The following is an 11,051-nucleotide window of genomic DNA, read 5'->3' as shown; positions in this document are numbered from 1 at the left end:
CGTTGATTGTTAATAGTTCTTGGATGAAACTGTTTCTGAACCGCGAGGTTCGCAAGGAAAGACTTTGAAACGCTTTTGCGGGCTGAGGCAGCGGGTGGTTTATGCTGTATACCGATAATTCTTCTGATCAGCTGCTGCAGGATTCCCCACCAGATACAGTGATATAATATAAACTATAATCAGATGCATTACACAAACAACAATATGTGGTTAGTTTCAGGTTTATAAAGCCAGTCACGTGGTTCTAAGAAATAAAGGGTACCTACAGGAACAGTAGAAACTGCTTTGACGCTGGTCCCCCCAGTCTGCAAAACCAAGTGGAACTTTATGAATTAGAATGAACTGGAAAGTACTTCATGCAAATTTTCAGCCTCTATATGACTCATACTCCTAAACACACTCATCGACTTAGAGTAGGGGTCTCTAACATATGGCCAATGAGCTAACAATTACCCCTTTCCAAGTAGCTTGCCAAAGGGTTAATGAATCCTATATAAATTTGAAAACTTCATTAAAATTAGAGTTGGGTGATCTTTCCAAAAATCAAATCATGATCCTTTTAACACAAAATAATGATCAAAAATCTGAATTACTATCTATCTTTTCAGTGTAGCATACAATTAAGAGAATATCCGGACTCAAACTCATCAAGACCTAAAGTAACAATTTATTTTAAATGTCAAACAAAGTTGAATTCAATTCGCTCGCTAGCTAAGCCGGAGTTAAGCTACATGCATCGAAGCTGGCAAGTAAGTTGGAAAGCCCCTCCACTCCACAGCCCGCTAAGCTTTTTCGGATTTGGCGTTGTAAATAAATCGATGCCACATGAAAACTATGATACATAGCTAAATAAGAAAAGTGGCAAAATCAACCAGAATATTCAAGCAAATTATAGAAAAAACCCGATCTAAATGTGAAGTAGTTCTCCTGTGAAAAGCAGACAGACAGACATTGAATTTTATCTATACTAATAAAAGGCAAAGCCCCTCACTCACTCACTCACTCACTCACTCACTCACTCACTCACCACTGACTCATCACTAATTCTCCAACTTCCCGTGGGTGGAAGGCTGAAATTTGGCAGGTTCATTCCTTACAGCTTCCTTACAAAAGTTGGGCAGGTTTTATATCGAAATTCTACGCCAGTAATGGTCATAACTGGAAGCAGTTTTTCCATTTACTGTAATGGAGATGAGCTTCAACGCTGGGCGGAGTTTCGTGACATCATCACGCCTCCCACGTAATCACGCAGTACATAGAAAATCAGGAAGACCTCAAAAAGCGCTTAAGAAAACATGCATTATATAATTGAGAAGGCAGCTAAACAATAAGAAGAGCGAAAGTGACATATACAACCATATTCATGAGTTCTGCTACTCGAAACAAAGCACGATGTAAACCTACACTTTAAATTAAGTTCATAGACAGGCTGACGCTGGCGCTTGTAATTTAGTGCCTGCCCATATAAGGTCAGTCCACAGCTGCAATCCAATAGCAAACTGCCACGGGTAAATATTCACGGGTGAAGGACTGTGCTTATGGAGAGGAAGATGAGATGGTCAGGGTGGTGTTTGACACAAACTCAGCGAAACTGCGAGAAAGTTTTAAGTGCCAGGACTAAGGTAACATTAAATACAGCCACGGACATAGCACGAGATGGCACCAGCACAGCTGGGAACCTTCGATGCATGTACACCGAGTGGCTCACGGAACTGACGAGTGCACAGATAAAAGCAACAGTTCCAAAGAGCGCTGAACAAAACCGAATTACACAATTGAAAAGGCAGCAAAAATATGAAGCGCCTGATAAGCATATTCATAAATCCAGCTACTGCGGAAACAAAGCACACGGTGGAAAAGTCAATGTCCCGCTAAAGGAAGACAGTGTAAAAACCCGTGCATGCAGTGTGTCAGGTCTCAGATAAAGAAGAAGACGAGCTGTTTATTGATGCAGTAAGAAACGAATCGATGAATGAAACCTGTCATCTTTACAACGATTGACAAACACGGAATGTAACTTGAACACAACACATCCTACAAATACGAACCTGATTGAAAGAAATAATGATAATCAAATCCTTGATGACAGCAACACTCAGTAACACTCACAAAACAAATACTGTATATTGACAGTCATGTTACGTTATTTTTAAAATGTTCCCTTTTCTTTTCTACCTTTTTAAACACACTACTTCTCATGATACGCTGGTATATATATATATATATATATATATATATATATCCCGCTCTACATACTCAATAATGGATACTTTATTCGCCATCAATGATTGTTTTGGTAAAGCCATACTCAGTGTATTCATTAGATGAACGGTAAAAAGTAAGAGCGAGGAGGATGACTCATTGAGGCATGCAGGTAGTGGAAAAGCGCCAACTCTATCTGAATTGCGCGATCACATTTGAAAAATATATCTTTTCAAGTTCTATTTAGTCCATATGTGTCAAACTCAAGGGTCATGGCCACATCCGCCCGGCGTAATTATATCCGCCCGAGATCATTTTATATACTGTATTATTGTTATTAAAGCCCGGGTCTATGAAGCGCTGGTAACACAATAAACTACAGATCCCATAATGCAGCGCTTCAGCTGCCTTGCATCAGGGTAACCTGAATGCAATTCAGAAGATACAGAAAACAGCATAATTAAATAAGAATCTGACACTTCAGCGGACGTTTTACCCGTGCACAATCACAAAGTGATTTCAAGTGAAGCTGCTTTTATGGGAGGCACAAATGCACCAGTTCACCTTGCCCCACTTTCCCTGTTGCCAAGTACTGTTAAACCAAGTCGCTACTACGGTGTTCCCAAATACGCACTTTGCTGATAAACTGAGCGCTTCGCACTGAGTTTGCACGGCGCTTTGGTGACTTTGATGAACAAAAAGTCCGCTCGACATGCGGCTCGAACCTTGTGCATGTTTGGTAGCACATATCTGTGTGAGAAGCTCTTCTCAGTGATAAAGACTAACAAAACAGCACACAGGAGTCGCCTCACTGATGAGCACCTGCAATCCATCCTGAGAATCTCCACAACACAGAACCTCACAGCAAACAGAAACGAACCTGTGGCCAAAAAGATGCCAGGCGCCCAGCTCTAAAATGACATATGAGCAAAGACAACTGAATGATTTGATTTGTTATTGCACGAAGAGCGGAGTCAACCGCTTTTAACAAACAGCTTGACATTGCACTGATACTGAAATAGCTGTGTGTGTATATATGTATATATATATGTATATATGTGTATATGTATAGATATGTATATATATATGTTTATGTGTGTGTGTAAATATATATATATATATATATATATATATATGACAACACTCATCACTCACAACAGTGACAAAACAATTACATTGACAATCAGGTTACGTTATTTTCAAAATGTTTCCTTTTCTTTTCATTGTTTCTTTAACACACTACTTCTCCGCTGCGAAGCGCGGGTATTTTGCTAGTATATATATATAATAGTAAACCTTTAAAATAATGTGCAGTTAAAGTCTCAAGATCATACTCAGCATTTCTGGAGCTTAATAGAGCCAGATAACTATAAGAATCTTCACCAAGCAGCTCTGAAAATGTCTGCTTTGTTTGAGTCACCATACCTCTGTGAGTCTGACATGAATGTTATGAAATCAAAGTTCAGAACAAGACTGACAGACGAACATTGAAATGACTCCATAAGAGTGAACCTGAGTGGCTCCACTCCACCATACACCTGCCTCTCTTGTGGAGTCATCTGACTAACTAAAAAACACATCACACATGCAAAGGACATGTGAATAAAGTGACACGGCGACATGGAACTAAATGAGAAATTAATAAGTCAGATCTGTGGATTTGGAATTGCATTGTTCTGTTTTGACAGCATTCATGTTTTAATGTAGTGTGAGATGTTTTAATGCAAAATGTGAGTTGTGGACACCAACATTTTGTAAATGTTCAGGCAAAACAAGCTTATTCAGTTTGTTTGGGTTGAAATAAGCCGTGAGAATAAATGTTAGAAAACATGAGTAGCTCTCGGCTATTTTCATTTTGTAAAAGTAGCTCTCAAGGGAAAAAAGGTTGGAGACCCCTGCTGTAGTGCATTCGAGTGAATTGTCAGGAACTCTGAGAAAACCGTTGCCTTTATAGGGCTGAGGGCAGTGCTTGGTGATGATAGGTCAGTGGTCCTGCCCCTTGACAATCCACCCACACAACACACGGCACATAAGAAAGTCTACAGAAATTCAGTATATAACAATATTAACATAGAAAAAGAATCAAAATTGAACAAAATAGAGATTAAACAAGAATTAGATTCTCAGCCAAGGGAATATTCTTGCCTGAAACATTTCACAGTTGGTGCTCCAGTAATTTAATTTAGTTCAAAGAAAACATATCTAAACTAATCCCAAAATTGTACTGCAATGTTTTCACACACATGGAATACAAAGTAAACCACCAGCATTAATTTAACAGAAGGAAAGAACATGTGAGGTAGGAAATTGAGGATGAAAAAATCTGCAAGTAAAGCAGCTTGCATTGAGTGCATCCATAGACACTGCAGACTGAATGAAATATGCAGAAACAAAATGAATAGCAGACTTTCTTTACAGACACGGAAGGATCCGTGCAATATAGTACTGGGCCAGAAATTAGGCGATTTTTAGAAAAAACAAAAGAATGATTTGAGTAGAGCCATACAGAAATGCTGTCAGATGTAAAATTAATGCTTGTTTTGTTTCTTCGTTTTCCAAGTTGTGTGAAGACATTGCAATGCACGGACACTGCATACCTGAACAATGAATGCAATTGTTGTAGGTAGGAATGTATGTTTACATTTTAACCATCTTCTTAATTAATGACCAGTTTTTGTTGCTAATTAACTTCTTTTGACTATGTTTTAATAGCCTTGTTTTTAAGGATTCAATCCTCTCAATTCATTCTTTCCTTCATTAAATGGCAGACAAACAGAAATGAGACATGAAACGAGCCAACATATGACCAGCTAAAATGGGGCTTCAAACTCCAACCAGTTCCACTCCAACTAGTTTCTTAATAAGAAGCCAATTCTTGCTGTTAATTAAACCTGTTACTTAATTCCACAGCTTGTTGCTGCTCTTATTCTGCTACAGCAGACATTTCCCAAACTGTTGATTTTCTGTTTCTGATTATTGACCTGAGAGATCAATCTTACTGAAACCCTTACCTTTTCTTATGTTCAGATAATGTGGTTAGTTGGCTTATTTTTGTCTCATTATTGTTTGCCTCCTAATTAAGGTAATAAAAAGAACTCATGGGTCTGAGTCGAGTCAATTCAAACTAAGGCAAAAGAAGTTAATGAGCAGCAAAAACAGGTCACTAATTAAGATGGTGGTTAGAATGAAAACCTGCAGCCATTGCGGCTCTCCAGGACCAGAGTTCAACACCCCTGCCATAGACAATAAGATTAAAGTACAACATATTATGATATTAGTTAGTCTGAGCCATATAAAGTTTAAGAGTTGTCAATGCTTGGTTATGAATCAATATCTTAATTAACCAATTGTAAAAGCTAGCCCGGCCACAGAAAGACGCAAGACCAATTTCCAAAACACACGCTGTTTATTTACAAACTATTTACAGTTGGTTCTACCATCTCACACACTACTCCTCAGTCTTTTTTCTCTCTTCGGTCACCTCCACTCCTCTGTCTTCCTCCTTCCGAACTCCAGCTCCTCGAAGGGAGTGAGGCGGCCCTTTTATCACGCCTCGGATGTGTTCCAGGTGCTCGGTGATGCTCTTGCCCTTGCACCCGGAAGCACTAAGGGCATACAGAGTTTCTGGATTTGCAGTACTTCTTAGTCTGACAGATGTGCTGTCCACCAGAGCTCAGGATCCATCCAGGTAGCCCCTTGGTTGGGCCACGGACCCCACAGAGTTGAGTTTCCCAACTCTGTATCTTTGGCCCTGGTGTAAATCAGGTGGGTTGCCCTGTTCCAGGGAGTTATTGCCCCTTTCCCTGTCCTTTCCTGATCTTGATGTCCTGGTGGGGCAAGGTCCCTGGTCGTCTGCCACACTGGTAAAATAACATATATTATATCAGTTGACTCTGAGTGATGTATAAATTTAAGGGTTCATTAATAAAGGCATAAGCACTGTGCTTGGTGACTCAAGGCCTCGTCTTCTTCCAGCTCCAGCAACTTAGCTCTTATCAGTAAAGCTGTGTGCTGCCCTTACCAACACAGCTGCCAATGATTTTAGTTTTAATGGACTACAACAAGTAAGTATTAATTGAACAGTTCAGTTTTTCAAATATTGGTCAACATGATTCCAACTTAATGATGAGGGCTGATCAATTAAAAGGCCTCCAATTTTTATTAGCTCAAGATTGGGAATGTGAGGAATGCAAAACATGATCAAATGATGGTCATCTCAGGGCCAGGCAGCAAGTACAACCTTTGAGTCGTATGTTATGAAAAGATTGATGATTATTAGGGGAAAGACGTTTATAAGATGAGGTAATTGTTATGAAAACAGTACGAGGTCATTATTACAAAGATAACATGTAAAGTGGATGACGAGAATTATGTACGAAATGGGGATGTTTTTGTGATTAGAACTGAAATAAAACAAACTGCACGAAACCACTGGGCTCACTTCACGAACTGAGACAGGCTTTACGTGCTCTGCAATTGTTTTCTATGCTGTGCTAAAGTCTAAATTCTAACTGCCTTTCTGAAGACTGCTATTTTTTTCTGAAGATTTCTCCACAACAAGAACTATCAGCCCATTAATTATTCTTCAGAAGGTTGTCAAGAAACATGACTGTGTCTCCCTTAAACCAACAGCAATGCACATTCATAATGCCTCACTGTGGCTGGGACTGAGCTTTTTATATTTAACCAAACGAGTTTTCTTTTCTTTCGTTATAAGAATTCTGATGTTTATTTGTGTGGGTCTTTGTAGTTAATAATATTTATTTATTTACTCAGCATCTATAAGAAGCTACATTTCCATGTTTTAAAAAAGAAAGAGCTGAGATTTTTTTTTTTGCACAGCATAACATTAGGCACAATTACTGTGCCTGTTCTTGGCCTGAAGTTTTTAGAAGTTGCAGTAATTAGGTATTTGGTCTCATCCGATGCGAGAGATGGACGTCTGAAGTGGAGCTCCGCTAGCAGCGGTGTTATTTTTCATATTATTTGCTTATTATACTGAGATATCCTGTATCTATTCAACCCAAGGAGACTGCTACAGTATATGTACGCATATATAAACATGGCCAATAAGAAAGGGGTTTGAAAGAATCGAAAACTAAAGCTGCACCAAATCTAAGATCAACAAGCCCTAGCTCAAGATACAGCCTTTCAGAGACAGACCTGGATCAGAAAGGCGAAAGTACAGACTCCTCGGGACCACGGTCCACTACATCGTCACTGGCTGAGAGCGAAAGGGGAGCAATGTAATGATCGCGGAGTGCAGATCTCAAAGCTCGCCGATCGGAGAAATACACCTGAATCTGGAAAAGGCCTTGCAGTCCATGGGCTTCAATTAATCCACGCGAGCAGGGAATAGCGGGACACCAGCTACAGTAGAGCCTGTCACTTTATCTATGGTACAAGAAAGCATAATTGAAATGTCTAAACTGCAGGTGATGTCCGCTGAGCTCATACAAGCTATAAAGAAATGCGAGAAGGCAAATGAGAAAGCAAGGGCAAAGGCACATGAGAAACTGAGACAGGAATTGAAACAGGAGTAGCAACAAGCAAACGAAAAGCAGCGGCTGATGTTGCAACAGGCAAATGAAAAGCTGCAACACGAAATGCAACTGGAGCTGCGACAGGTGCTGGGTAAAATTGAAGAATACATTCAGGAAAACTCGGCTAAACTGAGCTGATTAATTGGAGGATCTCAAGGAGACATTCACGACTCAGATTGAAATAGCTGAAAATGTAGCTGCCAGTGCCGAAGAAAAAGCAGCAAATGTTAAATGCAAAAAACGCAGACAGACTGCCTGCTTTGGAAGATGAAAGCAGAAGGTATAATGTCAGAATTGAAGGTCTGCCTGAGAATCGAGAAAGTCCAAACCCTGTGAAATTCGCAGCTGAACTCTTTTTTAAAATAATCAGGAGAACTTTAAAGCAGAATCTGAGATAGCAGCGGCTTACCTCGTATGCGGATCAAATACCGTAAGACACAGATTTTTTATAATTCGCTTTGAAAGGTTATCATTTAAGCTAGAGGTGATGGCACTCCTCAGAAACAAGCAAGATATTATATATGAAAATAACCGCATGCGTATCTTCCCTGACTTCTCTCCAGCAACAGCTACTAAACGCGGCCCTCTTGTATCTGTCCAAACTGAAAGTGGAATTGCAGGGTCAATTCTATGTCTTCGTTAGCAAGGAAGAAGCAGAAAAGGAATTAAGAAAGCTGATCCCGGGCTATTCTGAAACATAATAGTGAGTCATGCCCGTTATTGATATAGCAAGGACTAATAATCTACTGTCCGATCTATTTGTTTAAAATACGGGTTTTTATCATCATACTGTATATTCTCACTATTACTTAGTATTGCTAGGGTGCTGTTTATGTTTTATTGTGTTTAATTACTCTTTCCTTATTCTCTTTTTTTTTTTTTTTGCTAATTATTTTATCTCTACCCTAAATGAGACTGTTTATCATCTAACCCTTGTGTTGTGTCTACAAAGTAAACCGTTTCACACTTGCTAGAATGCTCTTTATTTTTCAAATCTAGAAAAACACAACAACTGAAGGTGCACACTATTCTCACACATGCGCAAAAACATATGCGCTCACTTTCCATGCGGCATGCAATAAACATTACAAACATCCAGTTATCCAACATTACCCCCCCTCCCAAAAGTCAAGTATTAAAGGATGTGACAAAATCCCGTAAATAACCTGGACGTTGACGGACCAGCTGGGGTCGTTGCTGTTGAGCAACTGATGGTTGGGAGATCTGGGGTGCCACTTCAGATGCATTGCTACAGCTGTCATCTGATGGACCTGCTTACCTAAAATGGGTACTATGAAACTCAGACCTTGGTATGGTAAGGTGCCGACACTTTATGCAGGCGACGGACATGCCAGCGAGAGCCATCCTGTAACAGAAATGTGGCTGGTCCCAATTGCCTAGTAATTTGAAGAGGTGAAGAAAGAAAGGAGAGCAGCTTATTAGCACAATGTAACTTCCGTACTCTCACCCAGTCACCGGCACTGATATTAGGCAACTTCACTCTGTAGCGCTGATCAAATTGCTGTTTCATTTTCTTTTGCTCTTGTCTGACATTGACAATTGCTGAGGGTGCAGAATGACTTGAGGCCATTGGGCAAATACGATCTAGTGGAAGTGGGAGCTCCCGACCCATCATTAAATTAGCTGGTGATTTCCCAGTGGTTGAGTGTTGAGTTGCCCAGTAGTGAAGTAGGGTTTGGTTGAGGGCAGTATTAAAATTGCAACCTCCGTGAGCAAGATGTGCCCGGATACCATTCTTAAGTGACTGATTAAATCTCTCTACCCCTCCATTTGCCTGTGGGTTATAATAAGCTGTCTTGCGGTGTTCAATGCCATGATTCTTTAGGAATGATGTGAAGTCTGCTGAGATAAATTGAGGCCCATTGTCAGTTGTGATTACACGTGGAAGTCCGAAACGGGCTATCAGAGCCTCCAGTACGTTGATCACAGTCTTTGAAGTGACTGTACTTACCGGAACAACTTCAGGCCACTTAGAGTGCAGATCATATATGACCACAAGAAACGATGATGGGGAGGAGCGCTGTGAAGTTCACCACAAATGTCTAGCTGGAGGTGCTCCCATGGGTGTGCTGGCCACTGAAGGGGCTGAATTGGTGGAGGAGTAGGTAACCCTGTCTTTCCACGAATCAGACAAGCAGAGCAATCCTTAAGAAGGCCTTCTATATTGTTGTCAATACCTGGCCACCATACCCGATCTCGGCATCTCTGTTTCATTTTGACAATTCCTAGGTGACCCTCATGAACCATCGGCAAAATACGAGACTGCAAACTTTGTGGCACCACAGCACAATAACTCTGAGCAATGCAGGTATCATTCCAACATGATAGTTCCTCTTTTACACGTGCAAATGGGATCAGCTCATTGGATACATGTTTGGGCCAGCCCTCTCTAATATAAGTGCGTAATAATTCAAAAACAGTATCCTCTTCTGAAGCTTGCTGAAGTTCTGTAAGTGATACAATATCCTGTAGCGGTCCATGCAGCAGCTGAATTAGGTCATTGTCTGTGTCAGCAGCTTGGTTGTGAAGTGGCTCCAGTGCTGGTGTAAAGCATGACAGTAGGTAAGCTACTAAATTTTCCCATCCTGGCTTAAACTCCAGTTGGAAATTATATTGTTGTAAACGATCAGACCACCTATGTAACCGGAGGGGCTTGTGTCCTGTTCCAGTGTTGACAACAAAGAAGTGAGAGCTTGATGGTCTGTCCTCAGAATGAATGGTCTTCCATACAGATAAATATGCCATCGCTCACAAGCCCAAATGCATGCTAAAGCTTCACATTCCACTGTAGAGTATTTTTGTTATGTCAAGCTCAGTGCTCTGGAGGCAAATGCAACTGGCTTTTCTTCCATCTGTGACAAAACAGCTCCCAAGGCCAAGGCAGAGGCATCACAAGTAACAATTGCCATACCCTCTGGGTTAAAATGACACAGAACTGGTCAGTCGTGAGTTGTTATTTCAGGAGATGGAATGCTTCAGTGCATGCAGAGGTCCAATCCCAGGGTGCGTCCTCTTTAATGAGCTCACGTAGTGGGGTTGTGATAGCAGAGTATTGTGGCAGGAAGCGTAAGTAATAGGATGTCATTCCTAAAAATGAAGGAACTTGTGCAGCTGAAATGGGTTCAGGAAGACTGCAAATAGCATCCACATTGGAGTGCAAGGGTTTAATACCTTCAGCTGATAAGTGGAACCCAACAAAATCAATTTCTGATGCTGCAAAGATACACTTCTCTTCATTTAAGGTGAGGTTGTGTTTTGTAAGCTGCTGTAACACACGTTGTAGCC

The sequence above is a fragment of the Polypterus senegalus genome, chromosome 3 (genome assembly GCF_016835505.1).
Source record: "Polypterus senegalus isolate Bchr_013 chromosome 3, ASM1683550v1, whole genome shotgun sequence".
Classification (NCBI taxonomy): Eukaryota; Metazoa; Chordata; class Cladistia; order Polypteriformes; family Polypteridae; genus Polypterus; species Polypterus senegalus.
Note: the sequence above shows the minus strand (reverse complement) of the source record.